The sequence below is a fragment of the Dermacentor albipictus genome, chromosome 5, assembly GCF_038994185.2.
Source record: "Dermacentor albipictus isolate Rhodes 1998 colony chromosome 5, USDA_Dalb.pri_finalv2, whole genome shotgun sequence".
Lineage (NCBI taxonomy): Eukaryota > Metazoa > Arthropoda > Arachnida > Ixodida > Ixodidae > Dermacentor > Dermacentor albipictus.
The window spans coordinates 50743116-50768779 of record NC_091825.1 but is presented as its reverse complement, the minus strand read 5'-3'; the positions used below and the strand labels follow the sequence as shown (position 1 = coordinate 50768779).

General features: G+C 47.9%; 1 protein-coding gene across 1 annotated transcript in view; it reads right to left on the bottom strand.

Annotated features, from left to right (window-relative positions):
- Positions 1 to 24225, bottom strand: part of LOC135899216 (zinc finger CCCH domain-containing protein 13-like) — a 96661-nt gene extending 72436 nt beyond the window's left edge. Inside the window, exon 1 of the mRNA XM_065428473.2 lies at positions 24001 to 24225. The gene's annotated coding sequence lies outside the window, so the exon portion shown is untranslated. The remainder of the gene's footprint in view (positions 1 to 24000) is intronic.
- Between the last annotated feature and the right edge of the window lie 1439 nt (positions 24226 to 25664).

Sequence of the window (25664 nt, the reverse complement as noted above, 5' to 3'; positions counted from 1 at the left end):
GCCGCGAAATGTTCCGTTGACGATAGAAAAACAAAAGCAGGGGACCCGGTTTGGCACTATATACGGGAATAAATAGCAAGTACTCTGACCATGCAACGAAGCAGAAATACGCGGGACGATTAAAATCGAAAAACTGCAATCTGTTCGTCAGGACAGATCCCAGCGCCTGTTGGGATCGATGATGTGAGCAAAAATTTCATCACCATCGTCATCGTTACCGTCGAAATCTTCGTCGTCTTCCCAGCCGTCCTTCTCCTCCTCGCCGTAATCTTATTTGATCCGTTACGCAGAACGAAAAAGCTTCTCTCTTGGTAATCTGCAGTTACTGCGATCCCTCATTCTTACGCACGTCCCGTCACTGTGACACGCAGCTGCTTATCCTCTCTACACGCCACGGAACCTCTGCAAGTCGACTTCCTTCCTCCTAATCGCAAGTTATCGAAAGAGTTTACCGTTCCTTAAATAACGATGGACACAGCGGTCTACACTCCGCGACCGATCCTTCGCGAATGAGCCGACGCCCCCGGCACGCATCTCTCTCTCGGTTACGCCGCAGGCGTCGTCGCGGAAGTAGCGATCTCTGCGTGCACCTCTCTCTCTCTCTCTCTCTCTCTCTCTCCCTCTCTCTCTTTCGATGCTGCGCGGGGCACTGCTCCGGCGCCCGCGGAGATTGCACGCTACACTGCGCAGAACAAAACGATGCATCCGCTTCTGCGAAGCCGCTGCCGCGCGGGACGATTTTTTCCGGGTGCCCCGCAGGCGTCGCACACTCGAAGTCTGATGCGATCCTTTCGAGTGTAGCCGTAGCTTCGTATCCGGAAAAGATAAGAAAGCGGCGTTAAATTACGTGTCGTGCCAACAATTGCAAACGTTCGTTTCTACTGGAGAAATAAAGAAATAAGGAAAGAAATAAAAGAGAGCGCTGAGGGCCTCGTTTTAAAGGCAAGTCTGTTCAAATCGGCGGAACTTGAGGTATAACGCTAAAAGGTAACACTAAATCAACTTGGACGAACAAAGTCTTCTCCCAAAGACTTATTTTGAATGCTTTGGGAAAGAAAAGGGGATTGTTTATATACTGGTGGATAAAATGAAGCCGCAACTTTTCTTTCTTGGATTTCACGTCCGAACCTCTCCGCCGATACGTCTGCGTTTAACTTTACGGATTTCAAACTGACTTTTCATATTTGCGCATATTTCGCGCTGGGAAAGCTATAGAGAATACGTTCACTCTGGTTCCATAGCAAATTGCGCGAATTTGTCTGCAAGTACTTAATGGATGTTCTGTTAATAAAAATGTATACAGTCAGAAGATCAGTGGCACGAAATATTGCTAAATTGCGCGTTGTTGATGAAAAATTATCTTAAATTAACTTCCCTGATATGCTCATGGAAGGCAAATATACTCAGAAACATCTATAAACACGTGATATCCGCGGAAATCGATAAAATCGAAGTGTCATGAAAAGAAAACACAATGATCTACATGAAAGTAGCACTGTATGGTTGAAGGCTACCCATGCGTCATGGGTCATTAAAGACGGCGCCTTCTGAGTTTAGGGTAAAATAATATCAGTAGCGAATTACTTTTCAAAAACGATTGGAATACGGTGCCCGCATCCACATAAAACCAATGCCAACTACAATACTCTTGATATTATTGAATGGAACGCCACTCACGAGCTTGTCACGCGTACAAGTAAATAAACAAATAAATAAATAAACAGGAAGAAAACCAACAACGAGGTTGCGTAGTTGGCATGAAAACGTTCAAAGGTCCTTCATTTGGCTGCGTCAGAAACATCATCATAAACTGGAGTTTATACAGTACCACCCACGGACCATTTTATGGCAAGAATGTTTAGAGCAGGTCTGTTTCTAGCCGAGGTTAGTAAATGAAGCGTTGCGAGGGCACGTTGACAAGTATCTTGCGAATCGGGACGACTTTTTTTGTGTGTGTGGAACCTTTGAAACAGTGTTAGCTCACTTTTCTTTATCCAATAGGAATTTACCATTAGTGTTCTCTCTTTCATGCTTATTTTATTTTTTACTCATCCGATTCTCCGTATAGGAAGTGTGAGATGCCATTCATAAAGGCAGGCCAACCACTCGCCCAGCACACTGTGACAATGAGGCGCGCTACCCTCTGCTGAGCAGAGGCAATCTGCCGTATTACCTCGGCTAGCGCAAGAAATCGCCACTCCACTGTTACTGACGGCGACAGTGGCCTCTCTGCCAATCAAGAAAAAAAGAGGCCAGGAATGTGCGACGTTGGCCGAAAGAGAAGTCAGTGGCCCTCTGTTTACCTGCTTCAACAACAACAACCACGACGACGACAACATCCTTGAGGCCGGGGCCGGGAGGGGATCCTTCGTGCCTGTACGCTGTTACAGTTAGTTACCTTCGTACAGGATACCGGCACCTGCCACCCTCCTCTTTTCTCCATCTCTCTCTTCGTTGGCATTGACGAAGAGCTACTCAAAAAGCGGCGCCACTAATGTTTCTTTCAGTCGAAGGTAAACACGGTTTCCGTGTCCGCGCTTTATCGGAACCGCGCATCGTGGTCGTACACCGAGACGCGGCCTCGAACGAAAGGACGTTGGCATCGACAGGAGGAGATCGAACATCGAGGCACGCCTGTTTCTCTCTCTCTTTTCTCCACGCTTGAGAAAACGCCGCTGTTATTGGGAAGGCCGACCAATTATAAGGCTCCGGCCAACGCATGCGGTTAATTACTGTTTCCAAGATTGCGCTACATTTACAAGCGTGTCATTATAGAAAATAATAATAAGAAAAGTAAAATAAATGCGCGAGAAGGCAGTTTCTTTACATGGCTACGGTGCCTCGCAAACATTAGAATAGAGCACGAACATCCGTCCTGCAATGGATGGTTGCTCTCAACTCATCCGGAACGGCTCCTCGTCCTCAGCGTGCTTACTTAAAGCGGAGAGAAATCAAGCCACAGGGAACCACATGTGGTGTGCCGCTCGTGTTTAATATCGCGTGAAACTGTTGGAGTGATGCTATACTGTGATTCGCGAAGGACGTAATAGCTAATAGCTATGCCAAGTTGTTCCTAAAGGGTTAACTCAATGCGAATAGCCCGAAACAGGTATCGGCTTGTTTTGGACGAGCATGGACGCGTCACGTGTGAACGCTGTCGCTATAGTACTTGCCCTGATGCGCCAAACAATTCGACACACTATACCGTCGCATTCATGTAAACGTGTAGCTCGGTACACTCGCGTCGGGACCTGCACGCGCGTGGTTCGGTTCACGGCGACACTCCTCCGCGATGTGCCTGGGCCGCTATTTTGTAGCGATGCCTTATGCCTTATTCTATGCTATTCTTATCATCCACCACACACGGCCTCCTGATCCCGTTGAAAATGTGGGCAGACCGTCGCTCTGACCACTCGCCAAGCGCGAAAAGCCTGAAAAAGCATAGAATCGGAAAAGGCATCGCTACAAAATACCGGCCCTGGCCGACTGGCGTGCCGCTCTGGTTCCCTCCCCCTCTCAAACCTCCCTTCTGTGCGCGCTCCACAGCCTCTCCACGCCTACGTCATCGCCGCTGCCGGGCGCGCGCGCACAGCCTTGAGCAGGCCTTGGTGGCGGCGGCTAACATCGGTTCCTCCCCTCCGCCCCCCCCCCCCCCCCCCCTCACTGGTGCTGCGATCTCCTCCGCTCCGAAGTGTCCGCCGCTTCCTGGTTCGTTCTTTTTTTTTTTTCTAGGCCGCACTCCGCGCGCAGTCCGACACCAGTGGCCGAAGTGTGCGTGCGTGCGTGCGCGCGCGTTACTGCGCTTCTTTCCGCCATTGTCGTTGCGAGACTACATAGCGTGTGTTCGTATCCGGCTGGCTTCAGCGGAGAAACGCATTCTTTTTCTTTAGTAATTTTTTTTCTTCTGTGGCTCTCGTGTGTAGCTCGCGTTATGAGAGAGAGAGGGAGAAAGAAAGAAAGCAAGGGAACGCAGTATGGCAGGCACGACAACGTCGCCCCCAAATAGCGCCCGCGCAACACGCGGAAAACGCGAAGCAGCTTTCGCTCGATCCCGTCTCCCTGAGCGAAAAGAAAGAGAGAGAGAAAGAGAAGTGCTGTCCCTTCTTGTTATTGTATTCCATCTTTCCTTCGTGGACGTCGCCTCCGGCGCCTGCGCCGTCCCTGCGCGCGCGTGCCCGTTTAATAGCGGATATAACGGGGAACAACCGACGTCCACGCAGAGCGCTGTTGCTTCTCGACAGCCCGCGGGCACCTCGCACTGCCCCCCCGAGGCATTCCCGTCTCTGAACGGCAGGCAAAGAAAAAAAGAGAAAGAAACAGAAAGGAGAAGTCGTGTTGGAAGCGAGGGAAGAAGGGGAAGAAAGAAAATGACTTTGTACAGAAATATCGCGCATAAAAAAGCGTAATGCGAAGCACTGGGCTATGATCAACGAGAAATTAAAACAAAAAATAAAAGAAAAAACGAGAAGGCGAAACGAGGCTCTCCAAGGAAAAGCGCTGCCAACTTACGCGCGCACCTTATGCAGCAGATGACGAGCTGTTGCCGGCACGCGCCGGTGTTTGCACCGCCATAAATAATCCCCGCTCCCCACGTGAAGACTCCTCCACGCTTGGCATAACGAGCGCGTTCGATGCGTCCCTTGCCTGTGATTGCGGACGCTTGAAACCACGCTACCAACCTGCAATCTACGATGGCAATGCGACATGCAGTATATTTGAAGGCAAAAATTGACGACTCTGGAGGGCGTTACATGCTTTACGATCGTGTTGTCGAGTTTGCGGAATCTCAACGAATGGCGAAAACGGCCCTCTGCCTCCTTTCTTCTTTTTTTTTTCTTCTGAACTTTTCTCTAGATCTTTAGAAACTGTAAACGTTTAAGGGTTAAGGAACAAATGCTGACACACCTTGTACCTATGGAGAGCCTGAGTGGCATGGCATAGGGGACACGTCGCCTCCTCTCCGGTGTCATGCGCGTGACACAAGACGGCGCGCTTCCTCTCCGCTTTGTGCGCACTAGATTGAGCCACGGTCGTCGGCTCACACTCACACGCGTTCGCTCACAAATACAGCATACATCACGCGGCTACGGTGCTTTCTTCCTTGGGCTCTATACAGAATATCACGGCGACGGCGACTGCAAAAGTGTACCAGGAGTCTCCTTATAATTCATATCGCAATAAAGCGAATTGGGCCTTGCGCCTTCGACATATGCACCAAAGTGCAGTTCTTCGAGACAAGAACAACGCGTGCATCACACTGTACCTTGCATCTATGGCTGCACCATTGCGTCCTTCACAGGCTGATAATCGCCCGCAGTGTGTTCCCGTACACTACGCAACTACTGAATCTTCAGGTTGTCTCTAAACGCGAACGTATCCTACGTGATCAATGTTTCTTTCTTGCCCTGTCACATTTGCCCTGAGGTGTGCTATACTCGAATGACAAGTGATGCAGTTACAGCGTATGAAATGCCGAACGAATTGGGCGTGTCGGTGCTGCGCTTTACACAGAAGCCGCAGTGGAGCGCCGCTTGCTGCTTCAACAATACTTTTAAAATGAGCGAACTTAACAATAGGTTCCATCTGAATGAATGAAAGAACCTTTATTTGAAGCAGTGACTTGTCAGTCGAGGTGGGAGGGTCCCTTATTCCAGGAACACTCTGGCTTGGGTCGCCCTCCGGGCCAGGGCTACGAGTTTTCGCTGGTCGACCAGGTCCGGCTTGGAGATCGCAGCCTCCGACGTTTCAGCGAGGAAGTTTGGGTCTGCGTGTGCTGCTACTAGTTGTGTCGCTGTGATGCTTGCTCGGGTGTTCTTGCATTGTAGTAGGAGGTGCACCAGGATGTCTGGCACGTTGAAGTGTGGACAGGTGTAGCTGTATAGCGTCGGGTGGAAATGATGCAGTAAGCTTCCATGGATAAAAGTATTGCTCTGGAGTCGCCTGTAGTCAGTGTCTTCGTTTCTCTTTAGTTTTGGATGTGGTGGAGGGTATACCCTGCGTCCAAGCCGATAGTGCTGCAGTAGTGCTTGGTAAGTTAGCGGTATTTTTTCCGTTTCCTCCGCTGATTTGGGTGGGTGGGACATGTCTAGAATCTCGTGCGGGGAGGCCCGGTTGATGCTTGCGCGGCCAGCGGTGTGTGCCGCTTCATGCCCCTCGTGTCCCTTGTGTCCATCTAAACAGAAAATAATTCTGGGGCCTCACGCGCCGAAACAATGATATCGTATTTTGATCCCCTGGCGTGCACCTAAGTAGAAGTATGCGCACCTAAGCATAAGTGCATGAGCGTTGCTGCATTTCGCCCGCATCCAAATGTGGCCACCACAGCTGGGATCGACCCGGCGACCTCGATCTAAGCAGCGCAACGACACAGCCACTAGGCTACCAAGACGGGTATAGGCCCCTTCTGCCGTGTCAATGACTTTTTCAACACGGCAAACGCGATTATGTCAGAGAACGTCAACTGCAAAACAGCAAGAGGATAGTACGTGAAATTCAGGTAATTCCGCTCATCATGATGCACAAAACGTCGTAGCTAGTATTTTGCGTTCAACTGGCCCTATTTGTAGAGACAACTACTACCTCCTTGTTGTTAACTACTACAAGTTAACTACTCCATGATAGATTCCCGCATGCAGTACTGTAAGTTCGTATCGTGTACTACAACAAGAACAAATATCGATAGTGTCTACATGTTACAAAAGCGAATCTGGCACCTTGTCACAAATGCGCCTTAGCGTATTCCTTCCTCACAAAAAAGAAATTATTAACGGTAGAAAATCTTATCGATCAGGAAAAAAAAGGCGGCATTGTTCTGACTCAGCCCTGGCCTTCGCTTCCGAGCAAATCGGGTCAACCACAATTCCACCTGGCAGCTAGTGCCATTCTTAGCACCCCTAACCTACCGAGTTGGTCGCGCTACGCATACGACCCCAATTCCCGTGATAGCACCAATGGTAATGCGGGGTTATATATTTACTAATCTCACATCGTTGCCTAAAGAAGAAAAAGGAGGAAAAGTATTTTCCCCGGATGTATGCCAACCTGAACAACTGATTACTCAAAAACATCTGAGCTGTAAAAGCGAGTTGTCAGCCTTGGTCGGAAGTATTGGAGGTATATTTGCTGGCTGTTCTTAGTGACGGCTCTCACGGAGGCTGTTGCTGTTGTTGTTGTCAGTGTTGTTGACTTCTGAACTTCTGGCTCATATCCACTTCGGGGGATTTGGCCAGAACTTAGGTGGATAAGACTAAATGGATATAGAAATAAAGTTTCACTAGCAAAATTTTCGAGAAAAAATAAATTCAAAGTGACGGATGCAAGAAAATGAATGACGTAGTCTGAGTTAAAATGCACAAAAATTATAGTTGTAAATGAAACATGTTTAACCGGGCAGTCACTTCGAATCAATAAAGAATTCCAGCAGAGACCATTTCCCGATAAATGTCGACGTCAATGCGATTCACATTGAATCAATTTAGCGACACACCGTATTGCCACCACAGAGGCGTGTCGTGTACGAGGCGTCTATTCAGTCGGGCTCCTCTCCTGCGTTTCCCTTTGGACACGCTACGCCATCTAGCGAAGCCGCCGCAAAGTCCGCGCGTGGCGCATCTGTGTATATACGCGGGTGATCATTTTTTAGTTTCTTTTTTCAGAATTTTTTAAAATCGCCTGTACTAGATAGCATACCCCTACTCCTTCAGCTGGATTATTCGAAGAGCCGGAGATTGCTACCAAGAGAAATCGCAAAATATAGAGAGAACACATGTTCAACGAATTAAGAAAAATATCACTAATTAACTTCCTAAATAATTGCTTTACGGCATATATTGTAATTTACGAATCGTAGCAGCTGAGTTTGCGAGACTTATCAACTTGAATCTTCCAGATGACACCAGTATCGGGATATTTTTTTCCAAATTGTAAGACGAAACGAATGGGCGTCCCAGCAACTTTTGTGCTTCAGTGCATGAAAGAGCGCTTCGATAAAAAAAGTATACGGAATAAGACTGCATATCTCTTACGGCAAGTTTGGTGACGGACATCTCCAAACTAGTGTTACACTCTGGGAATTCATTCCAAGTGTATACGCATTACAAACTAACCGGCTACATACAATTCGTAGCTTGCAGTATGTGCCGGAAAGTAATTAATTAGGAAACCATTCAGCGAATGTTTTTAATTAGGTCAATACGTGTTTTGATTTCTCGTGCAATAGAGTCCGCCTCTCTCAAGGGCCAGAAATACGTTATCTGCAACGGACGATCTTTAAAAATTCCGTAAAACTTAAAAAATGATCACCCCGTATACTGCAGACATGATTGTCTGAATATATTCGACACGTGTTTGACTCCGCTCATCTCCAGAGAGACTCCAAATGGTTTTTCTTTTTGTGAATGAAAAGTGGCCCATAATGTCTCCTAAAATTGTCAAATTTGTGAATCAATGCGCCTTCATGTATGTACCGCACGCGCGTTTTGCTTTCAGTTCGACTTTCAAGGCCCGCACTAAACACAGGTGTACACATGTGTAGCCGACGCCTGTTCGATATTACAAGGCCGGTGTACTTAGATTTGCGACGTCATGCTACCTTGCCCGACGGCCATGGAATCTAGCGGGGACGCTCCCGAGTAAGCTGCGGTGATTTTGACATCGCCGCTTTCGTAACGCCGGGCTTGGCGATGGAAATTTCGGTCGAAGTAGCATGATGTTCTAAAGTAGAGCGCACAGGCCTGCAGTCTACACTCTTGGGGAAATGTACACCCTCTGGGGTGTATCTCTGCCACACAACGATAATCGTTATCTGTCTTGCTTGGGTTTCCTTTCTTGAAAACAATGCACTGGCTACTTTCCTGTCGGGAATGATCTGTCATGCTGATAACGCACATGCCATTCGTGACTTGTAAGTACCGGGCTCGCAGCGTTAAAGTAAGGATATGCGGACAAGACAGATGACGATTATTGTTGCGTGGCGAGATACGACCCAAAAGGTGTAATTTTCCTTAAAAGTCTAGGAGGCCCTGGCACAGAGCGAATCTCCGTGTCGTCCGCATCCGGGCTCTATAGCGCCACCGGGTGTTGCTCAATTCCAGACTGCAGAAGGTCTTATAGATTGCTATCCCAGGTGGTGGCCACTGGGCCGGAAGCACGCCGGAGAAACCGAGCGCACGGCCGGCCTTGATGCGTCGTTCGTTTCGGAACGTGGCTCGGTTAACTTGGCAGGCGAAGAGGCCAAGGGAGCTTAAGAGGCAGTGAACTCTTGCCAAACTTGAAAGTGAAGGCCCGCGAATGGCATAGAATGATGTTGGTGTTGAATGACAAAAAAAAAAAAAACAAGTAAGATCCGAACACATAAAGAAGCTCTTGGCTCATTCAAAAATGTAAAATATTATGTATTCGCAGTCCTTGCCTCCGTCCTTGCTGGCGTTTCCGGCCTTGCATCGTCGAACGCGCAAAAAGCGAGCTGCTGGCACGGACGACGCCATATTACTTGCAATTGTTAATTCACTATGATGGGAACAATCCGGAGCTAGGACTGCAGATAACGAAGCAAAAGGTAAGTGAGCATATATATGGGCCTAAGACGGCGTACTTTGGGACCGTGGAAGAGTAAAAGTGATCAAACGGGTTCAAGAATGGTATTGGGGTGACGAATACGGTGACACGGAGGCGTTGACGCGGAACACGGTGGTCCTGAGCAGTGAACCACATTTCAAGTCTCGGGCCCCGTCTCGTGCTCTACAAGTTGGCGGCGCGAGCCTTATAATACGATCGGTGACGCCAGTGTCTAATGGGCTTCGCCGAAGACAAAGACGAAGCGCGGTCGCTTGCGGCTGTCTGGTCCCGCTATTCCGGACGTCGTTAAACTTGAACGACGAACTACGATTATATATAGGGGGAGGAAAAAAAAGCGAGGATATGTAGGATTGTGAGCGAGCTTGTTCAATTCAGTCACCGCCATCCTTCTCACGCATTTCAAAAGGGAACCTGTCAGTCAGACAGAAAGTAAAACAAAAAACAGAAGATTAAGACAAAAAAAGAAGCTCGAAGTTTCACATATTCGCGCAGTGATAGCGCTACGCTAGTGCCGGATCGCGCTACTCCAGCTCGAACGCACACTTCGAGTGACGGACGTGGCCCGCTCACTGCCCGACCCGGTGGCCTCGCGGAAGTGCACAAACGCCAGAGCGTCGTGTCAGCGGTGGTCAGCGCGCGTTAACGCCGCCAAATGGTTTCGCGTGACGGCGCAAATCGACATCGCGTGCTCGGTCGTCGCTGATAGCTCGGCTTCGTCGGACAGCTTATCGCTAGCGCGAGCCGTCGAACGCTCATTCGATTTGCAGCGTCACGCGAAAACCACTGAGCCGCCGCGAATCCACGGAGGCCGCCGTCAGCGAAGGCGGCCCCCTCACTTAGTCGGGGGGCAATCTGTCTTGGCCGGTGACCTAGTGCGTTCTCGGTGCACGAGAGCGCACGCTGTTACACCGTGGGAGCGGCCGGTCACGTGCGCATAATCTTCGGGAGTGTCTTTTCGCTTTATGGAAGAACGAAACGGCATTCGAAACTGACGCGTTTAATGCCTTTAGAAGTGGATAGAACGCAATATAAGCGTAATTTCGCGTAAGCTGAAGATGTTTTAGGTATTAATATTTAGGCACTAATATTAGTGCCTCAGTTTAATAATACGTTAACATCATTACTGCGAATTTTTTTTACAGTTCAAGCACGTAACTTCGAAAGTTGTATATCAAGTCAGGAAAATCGTTTAGTATTATAATATACCGTCACTCATCATCATCATCATAATTATTATCATCATCAAGAAGGTAATCATACTCCGATTTTTATGTTCACTGCAGGAAGAACGCCCCTCCCAGCGATTTCCAAGTTACCCTGACTTGCGCTAGCTGCTTCCGGGCGGAGAAATTACCGGCCTTGATCGCTTGGCTAAACCCGCCTGTTCCAACAACCTCCGCCACAACATCACCCCCACAAGCTGTTTCCAACCTGCCCCTGCAAATTTCCTATTTTCAACCCCTCCGCCCCACCTCCGCCTCTAGTTGTCTGCCGTCCTTACCGATATTAACTGGCTTTAACGGACTTCTTTTTGCCATGATATGAAAAAGCCTTCTCAAAACAAACAGTAATAACGCATTCACTACATGATTAACACTGCTAACCACAATCTCGGTTTTGTGCGCAGATCGCCACTTGAGCAGGTTCACTTAATTTAGGACCCCCACACTTGACACCTAATGTTTGCCCTTGAAACCACCGCAAGCCGTTATGCTCGGTTCATTGCCGCCGACTATTCTCTTACCACCAGCACCACTGTGATAAAATGTTCTCTTGACCTACCTGACATCTCCTACAGATTAACACTAGCCCGCTACTGTCGATTTCATTAGATATTTCATACCAACCCTGAGCTGAAGCACACTCTGTTCTCTCCTCCCTGCTACATTTTAATTCGTGCCGACCATTGCTTTAATGTTCAACTTCCATGCCCCCAGACCAACACTTACTTGCATTCATTCCTGCCGAAGGCGTCGTCATCTGAATAAAATCTCGCCTGCATCGACAGTCATCATCTTCGTCATCATCCTATTTTATGTCCACTGCAGGACGAAGGCCTGTCCCCGCGATCTCCAATTGCCCCTGTGCTGCGTCAACGGATTCCAACTTACGTCTGCAAATTTCCTAATTTCATCACCCCAACTAGACTTCTGTAATCCTCGACTGCGCTTCCCATTCGGTAACCTTAATGGTGCACCACTTATCTAACCAACGCATTACATGGCCTGCCCAGCCCCACGTCTTTTTTCTGTTAATGTCAATTAGAATATCGGCTATCACCGTTTGCTCTCTGATCCACCAGCCCTCTCTTGCTGTCTCTTAACGTTAGGCCTAACATTCTTCATTCCATCGCTTTTTGTGCGGTCCTTAACTTGTTTTCGAGCTTCTTTGTAAGTCTCCAAGTTTCTGCTCCCTATGTCTGCACCGGTAAAATGCACTGATTGTACACCTTTCTTTTCAATGATAGTGGTAAACTTCCAGTCAGAATTTGACGACGTCTGCCATATGCACTCCAGCCCATTTTTATTCTTCTGTAAATTTCCTTCTCGTGATCAGGGTTCCCTGTGAGTAATTGACCTAGGTAAACGTGCTCCTGTACAGACTCTGGAGGCTGCCTGGCGATTTTGAATTCTTGATCCCTTGCCTGGCTATTGATAATTATTTGTCTTCTGCGTAATAATCTTCAATCCTATACTGTTACACTCTCTCTGTTAAGGTCCTCAATCATTTGTTGTAACTCGTCTCCAGTGTTGCTGAATTGGACAATCGCTAAATTCGTTCCTACATGGTTAGTTTTGTATGCGTGTAACACTGAGTCATGTAAATTCAAGTTTTCCTTGTTTCTTGTAGCGAAATATGTAAACAGCTTTGTTGCATAAAACACAGTGACGAAGTGTGATAACTATTCTTGATGTGTATTCTTATATTCTGTTGACAATTATGCCTATGTACTTATTGTTGCCTACTGTAAGGGCCTGTTAAGGCTCACAGTATCCAATAAATAAATAAATAAATAAATAAATAAATAAATAAATAAATAAATAAATAAATAAATAAATAAATAAATAATAACCTAATAACGCGCTTACGCGATTAACTTTTTGGGAAATTATTTATTTTCAGCGAAGGGAGCCCGCGCCTTTGCACCAACGAAGCGAACAAGAAGAGTTTCATCCTCGAGCGGTCATCAGCGGCTCAGCGATTATCAAATCTGGTCACGTTCGTCATATATTTTGATGCGATTAGCATTACTCCACGCACTTATCAGTGTCTGTCTGTCTGTCTTGTCTGTCTGTCTGTCTGTCTTGTCTGTCTGTCTGTCTGTCTGTCTGTCTGTGCCTTCAATCCTTTCCTGCCACACTGCGTCACTGGGTAGCCCATGGTTTAATGAGTATCATTGCGCTGTTGTGCTGAGTGAATCCGGCTCGAAACCAACCATCGGGCAAAGTTGGTCACTGGGCATGTGGCGCTCTTGAATGACAAAAGATCATTTAAAATTGATCCGCTATTGGGCAACTTCAAACCCGCGCGATAAACACGCGCCGCGCGTGGAATTCGCGGTGGCGGCGCTAGATGACGCAGCGTGTCCAGAAAAAAAAAAAAAAACGTGAGGGACGAACCCGGTTACATGCACACTTCATACACGACGCGCCTCTGCGTTGGCAATAGGGTTTGTCGCTAGATTTCTTCAATGCTAATCGCACTAACGTTGACATTCGGCGAGTAATGGTTTCTGCCGGAATGTCGCTTTACTGAAGATAACAGACAGCTACTAGATGTTATTATTACTTACTGAAGGAGTTTGCTTATGTGCGAAGAGGGAGATAATGAGAATATAGTAAGGTGATGCAAAGTGCGTAATTAATCCCCAAGCGTTAAACTTTCATAACAATGTTTGCTGCTGCGCTAGCTGGTTCATGATACAGAGTAAAATAAAATAATGCAATATGGACACGATATTGTGCAATCTTGTCCGTATCCTTCTTTGCGCTCTTTTAAGTTTACGTTACATTTTCAGCCCAACACCCCTAGACCTCCTCAAGAATGACCCCCCTATCTGCTGCCCTTTCCCATTTCCAGTAAAAAAAAAAAAAAGAACTCGATGCCAGATTCACCGCTGTTGGAACATGCCGGCAAAATTTGCCTACAACGCCCGCATGCACTACTTGGCCGCGCTTACGTAGGTTACTTATCGCAAAAGCCGTGGAGAACCCACACGCTAATCTGCGCTCACACATCAGCTGTAGTGTAGCCCCAACCTTGAGCAAGTGTGAATTCATTATCAGATGTAGTTCTATAATTACGTTGAACTTAGGACACGGTTCGTAAAAAGTCCCTAGAATACCTTTTCTTGAATAAGTAATTCACTTCAGGGAAGTTAGGTAGTACTACATTTGTTTTTGTGAGAACAGAGGAAAAACCACACCACGGTGCGTTTCGGTAAGTTAGGCACCATATTCTAGGTACTACATTTAGTTCTCCGACACTTAGGAAACCGTTCTACGACGTCAGCATAACACGTGGAAAGATGGAAAAGTGTTTATAATTACGTGAAGATCCCTTAAGAAACCAACCAACCTTAAACTTCGGCCACATGTCACGCCTAACATGTCTCTCATTTCAAATAAATGCTAAATACATGCCACCCTCAGTATTCTCAGGATACTGGAAAACATTCTGTGTAAGTGATACATAACAATTTCGAGCACTCGCAAAGGCAAATTGTTGCCAAGGTCTTAATTGTCTGACGCTTCGCGCCAGATCCCATATAGCATCCTCCTTGTCCATTCGTTAATGTAAGCTCGGCACCAATTTCTGTTATTCTAGGACGCTGAGCAAACATTTTACGCGGTTCGTAAAACACGCTTTTGATGCCGTCGAACTTTTGTACAGCTTTAATCGTACATCGCAAATAGCACGACCCCCCTCCACCTACCATCCCTATGCACGTTTAATGCCACCTGAACAGTTCTCTCAGGCTACCGTGTGAACAAGGTGCACTTTGTATAACGGCCACAGAAATTGAGTGCTTATCAATTATATACGAAAGCACCTAATTAGCCAAGAAACTTTAAATTTTCGCAGAGCGTCACCCTCATTGCATGATCCCCCTGTCCCCTACAAAAATTAACTCGCTGCCATATTTGTTTCCCCTATATATAGAACACCGGCCGAAATTTCTACGCATTTTGTATAACGCCTCCAAACAAGCAGTTAACGGGGATCTAGCAATTGTAATTTCACCCCTAATTAATTCGCAATCTTCAATTTAGACCATGCTCCCAATTTCATCCGCACTTTAATCTAGGTGCAGCATTTCGTTTTAACGGAACGCTGAGGAAGGATACGCATAAAGTTTTCGACCGCTTTTAGCTGCACAAAGGGTTTCGCTGCGAAACGCAAACAGAACGTCAATAGCAGCGAGTTTTAGGTTTTTCGCAACAAAATTAAGGGGACGCGAACCACTGGCCGTATAAAATAACCACAAAATAAGAGTACACAGAAACACAAGCAGAGTGTGGGGCTTTGGGTGCACGAGGACGTCTGGGTGCCTTATTTACAAAACTCCCGACTGTCCAGAACGCCTTGGCCTCCCTGTCCCAAGATTAAGGACGTGCCTGACCACCTCTATATCCTGAAGCACCTAAGATAACTCAGGCTTGAGCTGCTGCTCTTTTCAACATGATACATCAATAAAGGAAGCGAGTTGCCGAAGCGAAGCGGAAAAAAATTGGTAGACTCAAGTGTACTTGATGTCTACGCAATGCGAAACATTCATGATTTGTTGAGAACAATAGTGGGAATAATGTAACTGTGGCGCAGCGAATGGCTATGTGAGAGATTATATGTCGTAGTGTTTCTTGTTATAACAGCTGAGAAAGGATGTTTGCACTGGCAAGTTATGTAACACCGAAATCACACTAAAACCAAGTGGCATACACCCGGTCACCCCTGCTGCACATAACTTTAGACTGCACCATCACCGCAATATATGCCCACCAAAACGGCGAGATACGCCACCCACCGGCAAAAATGTGACTTTGGAAAAGAACGCTTCGCATTAAAATTTCTGTTCATAGAGTACACGAGCGATAACTAAAAGAATGCATGGCTACGGTTCTGGTTAGCGCAACTAGCTCTGTAAGTAAAGCTGTAACGCAATCGGTGGGCCCCAGCTTCGTAAGACATAACAAAAAAATCAAAACAACGACAACAACCCTTGCTGCGATTTAGAACTGCATAAGTAGAAACAGGTTAGCAGTTCTGTAGTGCACGGGGCAGGCGGAGGAAATACCTACGAGCAATTTCGGACCGTGGAAAACAGCGGTGCAGTGAGCAGAATGAAAAAAACTTGCGCTTCCCGCATGTGCGCAGATGAAACGCGGTTGGGGCACCCTTGAAGAAAGAAAGTGGCCTTTGCTTCCCACGTCACCCGCTTGAGTCGTGGTGAAAGGCTTCTCCTCCTCGTGAGGCAGTTGGTCGCTGCGATTATCGCTAGCTGAGTACTTGGGTGGTCAACGACGAAGCTCGTCTGAAGTGGCCGTGATGAATAGAGAGAGAGAGAAGGCGAAGCAAGAATTCGCTCACTTAAGTGAAGGATGGAGGTGAACTGACCTGGTCAAGGCTCACATCTTTCTGTTTTGTCTCTGCCATAGAGTACGGCACAAAAGAAGCTTTCGCTTAAAATGGGAGCGGGTTAGAACTAGCCAAAAGTTAGGTTTTCTTCCCTCGTTTGAATGTTTAGTAAAATTTTATCGCCAATGAGAGAGAGAGAGAGCGATGCAAAAGAAAGGCAGGCAGGCTAACCTGAGGATATCTCCGGCTGGCTACCCTGCTGAGGGATAAGAAGAAAGAGGTCCGGAAGATGAGGGAAAAGAGAAATGTTATCTGTATGGTTGCTTTACGCACTCTGTCATGGCGTCACATGGTAATCTGCGATGCCTGTAGCGGAATCATACAAAGAAAATGTACTGGCCTTCCTGAAAAGCAAGCTTTGTTTGCGTAAAAAATCCCCTTGTTTGATTTCTTTTTTCACCATTAATCTTTAAGGTGGAATCCAGTCACTGCAACATGGTTAGTTGCATCGTCGACGAAACATGACTTGTGGCTAAGGAAACTGCCCCGGTGAGTAAAAATTTTCCTGCGATCGCAACAAGAGGCATTTGTTTGAAAAGTGATTGCGCAGCAGATCGTCTCGCGTCCTCACATTCTTTAATTACTTTTTACAGCGAAAGCTGTATCTGACTAACCTTCCATAGTTCTTTTTTTTTGGCGTCCAGCAACAGAAACGGAATTAACGATTTCTAACAAACGCATGCACAATGGGTTTCATTGTTTGCTTTGTGTGTGATCCCGTACTGGTGCATTGCGGCGGCGCAGATGTTAAAATGCGGTACAGATTAGAACGCTCGCCGTGAAAAATAGCGTGACGTCAAGGTTATCGCAGTTTATTAGCAGCAGAGGTACCGGCACTAAAAGCAGCTTCATTGTCGATGAGGCAGACACATACAGTTTGTACACCCGACGACCAACATGCGTACAAGGAGCGCCGGAGGGAACAGCAACGAGAATGTAAACGGCGCCGGCGCGAAATGACCGCCGACGAAGAACGTTCCTGCGATGCCGAACAAACGAATGACAACCATTCCACTCTGTGAAGATGGAATGGCAACGAAAGCACTTTCCTTTTCGTTTGACAGCTTCGACTGTCGTCAACTTTCGCTGCCATTCCATCTTCACAGAGTGGAATGGTTTTTGGCTAATACCTTAAGAGTCTGAATTGTGCGTCACTGCAGCTCGCTAAGGAAATCCTATAAGCATGGTACAACCACATAACTGAATTCACGATCGGGGATAATTTGATAATTTGAGTTTTGCAAATGATCTCTCTACACTTGTGTTGTCGCTTGCTTGCCGGAGCTAAAGAACAATTACGCACGATAGTTCACATGAAAGAGGAGAGGAGTAACCGGACCCCTCAACCTTTCCTTAAACATATCTCATACAACAAATTGTTCGCAACAATGTACTGTCGTTACCGAAAAAAAAAATCGATTTGCAAACGTTGTTACTTTCTACACACTTCACAGAACAGCCACGAAGAGCAGTCGCTGGGGCGTACATTTGGGACACGCTGTTACTTTGGAATGTACCGTGGTGCATGTATTAAATAACGGACAGACTCGACCCTTCATTTCGGATTCGACGACCGACGACTGCGGCTTTCTCCTCGTGACAAGAATGTGACAATACGAATTAGCGCGTCGGTCGCGACGGCTACCGGTAGTCAGAAAACGTTCCATTGGCTTTGAAGACAGACACTATACCCAAGGGCGGAGAGTTGCGCAAGCTCATATTTATAGGCAACGCGAAGGTTACGTGCAGAAATTCGAATGACGCAAAGTATGTATATAGCGCCGCACGAAGCACCGACAGCCGCGAGCCCCTCGACAAAAAACGCTGCACGTCGAAAGAAAGGTGCCACCTACGCGCACGGCAAGATGCCAGAAAGGTAAACGTGAACGTGAGGTCATCGCTACACAGATTCTGGCATCTGAGAAGAGCATGCTTCGACAACACAGAGAGCGCGTCCTTAATAGGACGCACTGTATAGAGTACCTCGATTTTTATACTTTTCTCACAAGGACCCGTACAGCTTTAGTTACAGTTATTTGCGTTTTCAATGTCTAAGTTGCGAAACTACAGGTTACTATGAACGAAACAAGACCTTTGCGATCCTGATTTTCTCGCCCCTGCTCGGCCTGATCCGGTGGCATCGCTATTTAAAGAACAGAATTGTTATAGTCGCCGCTGGACCACGCCTATAGCGAGAGTTCCCTAATCAATCTTGACTGAGAAATTTTTTCATAACGTATTCTTAAAGCGCTTTGTGACGAAGAATTTACCTGTAGATGCCCCAAGAACAATGATTGCCCACAGGAGGAGTGATTAACCGCTTTACGGTAATTTCACGAGAGGCGCCCAAATTTCTCAGATATATTTCTTAATTATTATTTTCTTAACATTCGCCTCGTCAGTTGCCTATACCGACAAAAGTGCCACGGCTTCATACAATGCGAATAAAGAAAAATGCGCGAAAAGACTGGAAAATGAACTTGATTGTTAGGAGGGGGCGGGGATTCAGTTTCGCATTACCAAAGACGTGTACAGTTATTTTGCTTTGAATTCCCTGCCATCGTTAAAGCGACACTAAAGAAAGATGTGTTCCTTGAGCTGTACTAGTAAGTTATCTATTTACAATACGACAGACCCCCTCCTCCCCCCACCCCCCTGTATCACGAGAAGAGACTTGATACGCTGTAAAATAAATTTTAAAAAGAATGCAGTTTAAACGATGGGCGGTTGACCACGCCGACGCCATTTCAATGTTTCCGCCCTCGCTGGCCATGGTGTCATGAGACTTAAGAGTGCATGCTCAGGCCTAATCAATTTTTCAACAATTAACATGTACTACACTGTATTCTAACGGAGCCCAAAAACTGAACTCAGTAAGTTTCGAAAACATTTACTGAACCAAATTAAAATTATGGTGTTTTACGCACCAAAACCACTTTTTGATTATGAGGCACGCCGTAGTGGAGGACTCCGGAAATTTTGACCACCTGGGGTTCTTTAACGTGCACCTAAATCTAAGTACACGGGTGTTTTCGCATTTCGCCCTCATCGAAATGCGGCCGCCGTGGCCGGGATTCGATTCCGCGACCTCGTGCTCAGCAGCCTAACACCATAGCCACTGAGCAACCACGGCGGGTAGTGAACCAAACGCGTCAAATGCAAAAGATTGCACCAAATAATCGACGTCACGCTGACGTATCCGCGCTGTTAAAAGACAAAAATAAAAAAACTTCGGCAATCGCTTTATCTTCTTGTAATTAACCTACTGCCGCGAAGTTAGCGAAAACACAACCCCTAAATGGCACTTTATCGGTTTAAGCCAACTCCGTTTAAGCCAGTGGCCGCGGCGGCACTGACAGTCAGTGGGGTGGAGAGGGGTGGAGGTGTGCCGTGGCATTTCTATTTAGCCGCTCCCCGAGGATGACCCTGCACACGCCCCCCTGAAACCGCAAGCCATTTCGACCCGGGCGAGGCGGCCAAACCTGATTCTTTTACGATGGAGCAGCCCCGCCTTGCGGGGCTAATGTGACAGCGACGAAGAATGCTTGCTGAAGGCAAATCGAGCGATGCCGTAATCGGACCAGCAGCAGGAGGAAATGAGGTGGAACCAGAGCGAAAAAAACAACAACAACGGCAACAAAAATCGTAGGACGAAGGTAGAACAAATGTCGAAATCAAACTAATTAAGAAAGATAATATTATGGGGTATTATGTGGCATAACCACGATTTTATTATGAGGCACGACGTAGTGGCCATAGACCCCGGATTAGTTTTGACCGGCTCGGGTTCTTTAATGTGTCCCTAATACACGGCACACGGGGGGGCGGGGGTCTTTGCATTTCGCCCCCATCGAAATGCAGCTGCCGTGGCCGGGATCCGATCTCGCGCAGGCTCGGGCTTAGCCGCGCAACGCCAGTCACTAAGATATTCACGGCGGGTAACGAATGTCGAGATTAGAACAACTGAGGTACTGAGAGCGAAGCAAATTTAAGGGCTTTAAGGCTTTAAGTTCGAGAAGTTACTGGAAAAACGGCTAGAATGCGAAGAAAAGTAATTGCCGCAACCAACCAGTGATCAGGTTACGATTTCTCAATACCACGAACATTGACTTATACAAGATTGATTCCGCTGGAGATGGGCATGGGTCAGCTGTTTCGGGCACGCGAGTTTACAAAGAAGGTAGCGCTATGTCCTCCCGAGTATACTTTATTGCGTGGAGTGACACTATGGCGCATGTTCCTAACAACCGTACTAAGCGTTTTGTATACCTATACGTGGCAGTGGCATTTTAGAAAGACTATAATGATCCTGTCCCTATGTTTTTTCACGCCTTTCTCTTTTTTCCGTGTTTACTTCCCCTTTCCCTTATGCTAGTGCAGGGTAGCAAACCGGAGGCTTTAACTCTGGTGGATCTCCCTGCCTTTCCCTAATTTGTAGTTGTATCTCTCTCTATACGAGTCTTTGTAAATTAATGGCCTGGCGCCTCTGCTATTATAATGCTCGATATCCCGATTGAATGGCAACTGTTCTTACGAGCAGCGCTTACAATCTACCTTGTAAGTACGGGCCCCAGATAAACGAGGGATAATTTGTTTGTCGCACGTTTTGTCGCACGTTTTGTCGCACGTTCGTTTGTTTGTTTTCTGGGGCACTTACGATTAAAGAGCGCGCCTGTCTTTGAAGCCCGTTTAACATGCTATCCACTCACAACTTGCTTTGGCTTTGAATTTTCATTACAACTCGTGTTGTTCTGCTTCCTGGTCTGTAGGAGTATATCGTGAGCCGTGTGTAAGTAGACGTAGCTGAAATATAATGCACAGTGCGCGTTCTGTAATGGGAACAGCATCCTTTGCCTACTTCAGCTCCCGGGCTGTTGCATTCATCAACCAGTTTTGACACCTCTGAGCGCTGCGCACAAAAGCAGCCGGTGAGTAATCGTCATAGAGAACGTGCTAGCGAAACTAAGCAGACAGTGAGAAACATTTCTTACAAACGAATACCCTTGCGAATCGTGGTCTTTTCTTTTTTTAAATTCTTGCGATAGAATACAATAAAAGCAACACGCGTATATGGTCCCTGTCGATTCGACTCCACAACGCGGTTCGTTTGTGTAAGCGGCTTGACGCTGGCTAGTTCGTTTCGCTGATGAGATGGTCGCTCGTAACAACGACCAGCGGCTGTACTTATGAAACGCTCATGTTTTTTTTTTATTGCTGAACACGGGCCGAGAAGGCGCATTGTGTAAGAATTCTTTTCTTTCGATTGTATTCATATTTTTATTACCCGTCGCAGCAAGTCCATGGCTGATACTGGAGACAGCGTATACATTGTCAGCAAAGGAGCAAGCACAAAGAAAGAAAAAAGAAAGAATGTAAAACGAAAAGAATGGTCACGTAATAATCGGCCATTTGTTTCTTTCTTTATCGGAGTTCGTGTGCACGGATGATACGCGGACAGCCCTTCCTGTCACGTGGGTCTATCACGGCCGATCTATACGTGCTTCGGACTCACCACTCGTTGCGTGACTCTCGGTGCTTCCGCTTTGACGTATGCCCACGCGCGCAGCAATAAATTTAGCCGCGCTCAGGTGATGCGTCGTTCTTCCTTTGTTCATCGTCTTCGTGTCTTTCTTTTTTTTTTTGTCTTCGCGCGGCTATAATAATGGATCACCAACCAGCGACGCGGTCCTCCCCACCCATAGCGCGGCTGGTTTTCCTCGAGTAGAAGAGCCACCGTCGAACCGGCGTCGCTTGAAAAAAAATCCCCCTTAGCGACAGCGGCTGGAAGCGTTTTTTCCCGCGGCGCACGCCTCGTCCAGCACGGAGCAGCGCCGGATGGACGAGCAGCATGCGCGGCTTCTTTTTAGAATCCCGCCGCTTAGCGATAAGGCATTTCACCCGCGGCCCCCTGTGTGGTATGAACGAAGCGGCTCAGCATATACCGGTTGGTTCGCCGAGGACGACGAGAGCGCAGGAGCTTTTGCCTCCGCGAGCTCGTGCTGTTTCGCGTAACTCTCGTCGAGTCGAACGACGCTAAGCGACTCTTGCGTGGCGCGAGGCGTAATCCCGCCGATAAGGTGCTCCGCGCCGGGCTAAACATCGTCCTGCTCGCACGCACGCACGCACGCACGCGGGACCGTGTAAACGAGCCCAGCGACAGCGAAAGTGGAGCGGGGGGGCCGGAACTTCTCCCAGCGGCCGGCGGTGCGGATAAGTGATTAATGAAGTGACACGCCTTCGCGCGCGCTGCCTAACGCGTTATTTGCACCCGCACGTCGCCTGCACGTAATCGAATCGCGAGTGTTTTACCGTTACCGAGCGCGCAACTACCGCAATGAGAGTTGCGGCCCACTGCTCGGACACTCGGCATTAGTCGCGATTGGCCGGGCGGATACCGAGGTGCATAGAGTGTTTTTTTTTTTTTTATCTCCCCTTTTCTCGTCGGTCGGAGGAGCGGCGGCCGGCACAGCCCGCGTCCTTGCGCTCAGCCTTCGAGAGCCCGTCACGCGTGCGCCTAACACGGCCCTCTAAACTGACAGGTTACGACATGTCGGTCGCGCCGTTATACCTGTATGCAGGCGGTTATGAATTAATAAACAAGGGCACGCGCGCGTGCAACTGTGAAAATAGCATGCGCGCGTATGAACCGCGCCTTAAAGAGCGCAGTGTGTCCGTTATTTCGAGAGGATTAGTTGCCTCTTCATCACTTTGCTGGCCCAAATGTAATGGTGAAATAAAAAATGGCGTCCCGCTTATATATATCATTTGCGCATTAGTTGTAACAGCTAGTACAGCGGTAAGGAACCCAAAATCGTCAGCTTATGTGGTACTTCACAGATGGCTCTTAAGTGCTATCTGCCAGAACCTATGATGGTAAATTGCTGAATTAATAGTGTGTTGCCCCGTGTTACAGGAAAAAAAATACAAACCTGTTTATTCAACAAGCGATGATGAAGTAAAACGAAGCCGATTGGGGGTCTCGTGCGTTTTACATTTGTGACACAGGCCGAACACTTTATCTCTGCCCTGCTAACATTCAATAAGTTTTTATTCTAACTAATAATGAGCTCTGGAGCAGTTTGGTACTACGAGCATGGCAACTGCATTTCAGCACGTACCATGTGTACCGTATAGGGAAAGTTGTAGGGAAAGTTGGTGCGATTGAGTGACGTAAAGGAAGTGGTAACCACTGGCGGGGTCGAAGCGTAAGCACAGTCCAGGCAATTGCTGTCAAGGCTTGTTTATTCACGGGAACACGAACATACGAACGCCGACACGTGATACGTCCGGACGTCCGCAGAGCAAATCGGCGTTCCTTCTTAACCATAGCGGTCGCTTAGTACCGTCCTAGGACACCATACTTCTGGCTGTTAGGCCAGCGCGGCAAGTTCTCCCGCCTTCAATGTTGCGCAGTTGAGTAACAATAGCAGGGACTTGTTGGTTTCTCACCAAAGCTCACCCTTCTTAATTGGTTGATCACTAACTCGGCTTTTCAAATGCGACATACGTCTTTTACCTTACAACAACTTTGGAATATGTTCAACATGTTGTAGACGTCTGACGGGTAGGTTTATCGGTCACACGCGTGAGTCGCTTGTAGATAGCCTATGCTGCTTACTTTCTCCCAGGGTGAGGCCAGACGAGCTGCCTTAACTCAGCTGCTTTTTTTTTTTTTCTACATCCCTCATCACACCGTGTACACGCTACTATACGCACTGTCACACTAGAGCCGGTCGCACGGGAGCAAAAATTCATCGAGGCACCGGCGTGGATGCAGATGATACTCACCAGAGGCTTTCGACGACGTCGGTGTATGCGGAGGGGCGAAACAAAAACAAAAATATAACAAAATCCTTGCGACTCGCAGCGCTCGACGACGTCCACCGCTCGCGGGCACACACGCACACCCCACCGGTCCTCCCCGTACACTCGACCGAGCGTGACAACACTCCGCTCGTCTTCGCAAGCGCAGCTGTCTCGCCGCGCGGCTCGCCACTTCGTGAAGCTCACTGGGGGTCGACGGAGCAGCGGCTTTCGCCACTCTCTGGGCAAGAGCCGGTGCGAGGTGGGGAGAAGGGGTGGTGGAGAGGGCTGCGGCCGGTTGTCCAGCTGGCCGAGATAACGGCGCCACGGCGGTGGTGCTGAGGCGAGGAGGACCAAAACGGCTCTTTACGTCGAGGAGAAAGTGCGCGAGACACGCGCCTCGGCCGGCGAGCGCGCGAAACCCGTTGGGCTGTCCTCCATCGGGTGGACAGGTCTCCTCGCGCGCACTCTCTCGCGAAACGGCGGGAATGACTTTCGGAATGTTGCCGCCGCGTTCCAGAGGCGAGTGAAAAAAACACGCTGCGCCGACGAGCTGCTGCTGCTGCTGCTGCGGTTGACGGGAAGGATGTTCGGCGGGGTGGGAATCTGGCGGGGGAGTCGGTCAACCTTTGCTCTCCGCCCTTTCAATTGCTATTCCGTAACTTCCCGGGCATTGTTTTTTCGATCGTTTACACACGCGTTTCGGCCTACGCAGTGAGCAGCTGGTTCGCGCGGCGGCGCAGTAGACCAGACAATCTTCCCGGTAAGTCGTAGAGATTAGCAGCGTATACCGTAGCCCTAGTTGAGATTACCTCACCCTCGCCATTGCGGTATAAGCAGCTGATGGGGAGCGCCGCAAACGGCGCGAAACATTCACGCATCAAGGCGGCTCCCAAGGTTGCGTCAAGGAAGTTCGAGACTATGTATTCGAGCTACATCCCAAAAGTTACCTGTCGGGTGCGGTGCTGGGATCGGCAGCTTTTCGAGTCCCTTCTCAACGCACGCGGACATCGTGTGTCCGCGTATGCTTGGTGGCAGCAGGCGCGACGATTCCTCTCCGCTAATTGGACGGTGACAGTTTTTGACGTGTCGTGTGACGGATGCACATAAAACCAACAGACGACCATGCCTGCTGGTGTTGCTGACTCCCGCGACTACGATGTCAGCGGGCATAACCTAACCTAACCTAACCTAACCTTACCCGAACCATGTACACCGAACTTCTTATTCTTCTCCGGCGGAAGTCGAGCAGTCCAGAGCGGAACTATCCTTCAAAAAAAAAAAAAAGAGAGAGAGAGAGAAAAAGAGAAACGCAATAAAGTATTTTTCAAACAAACAATCCTCAAAAACTTAGGCGTTGGAAGTAGGTCATTGTAGAGCCAGCTAAATTGACATGTGACTAGTCAAGTGCGATATGGTAATTGATATTTTTTGGCATGACCGGTACTGAGGGAATCTTATGTCATGTTGTGAGTTGTTCTCATGCAACTCGGAAATGGTCCGAGATGCTTGAAATGTTGTTTTTACACACGTGAAACACCGATAAAGCGTTCTGCTAAGTTGTAAAAAAAATCTAAAGACACTGTCGCCGCCAACGAATGACTTGTTATGAAGCATTAAAATCAGAGCAGATGAATAGTGTACGCACA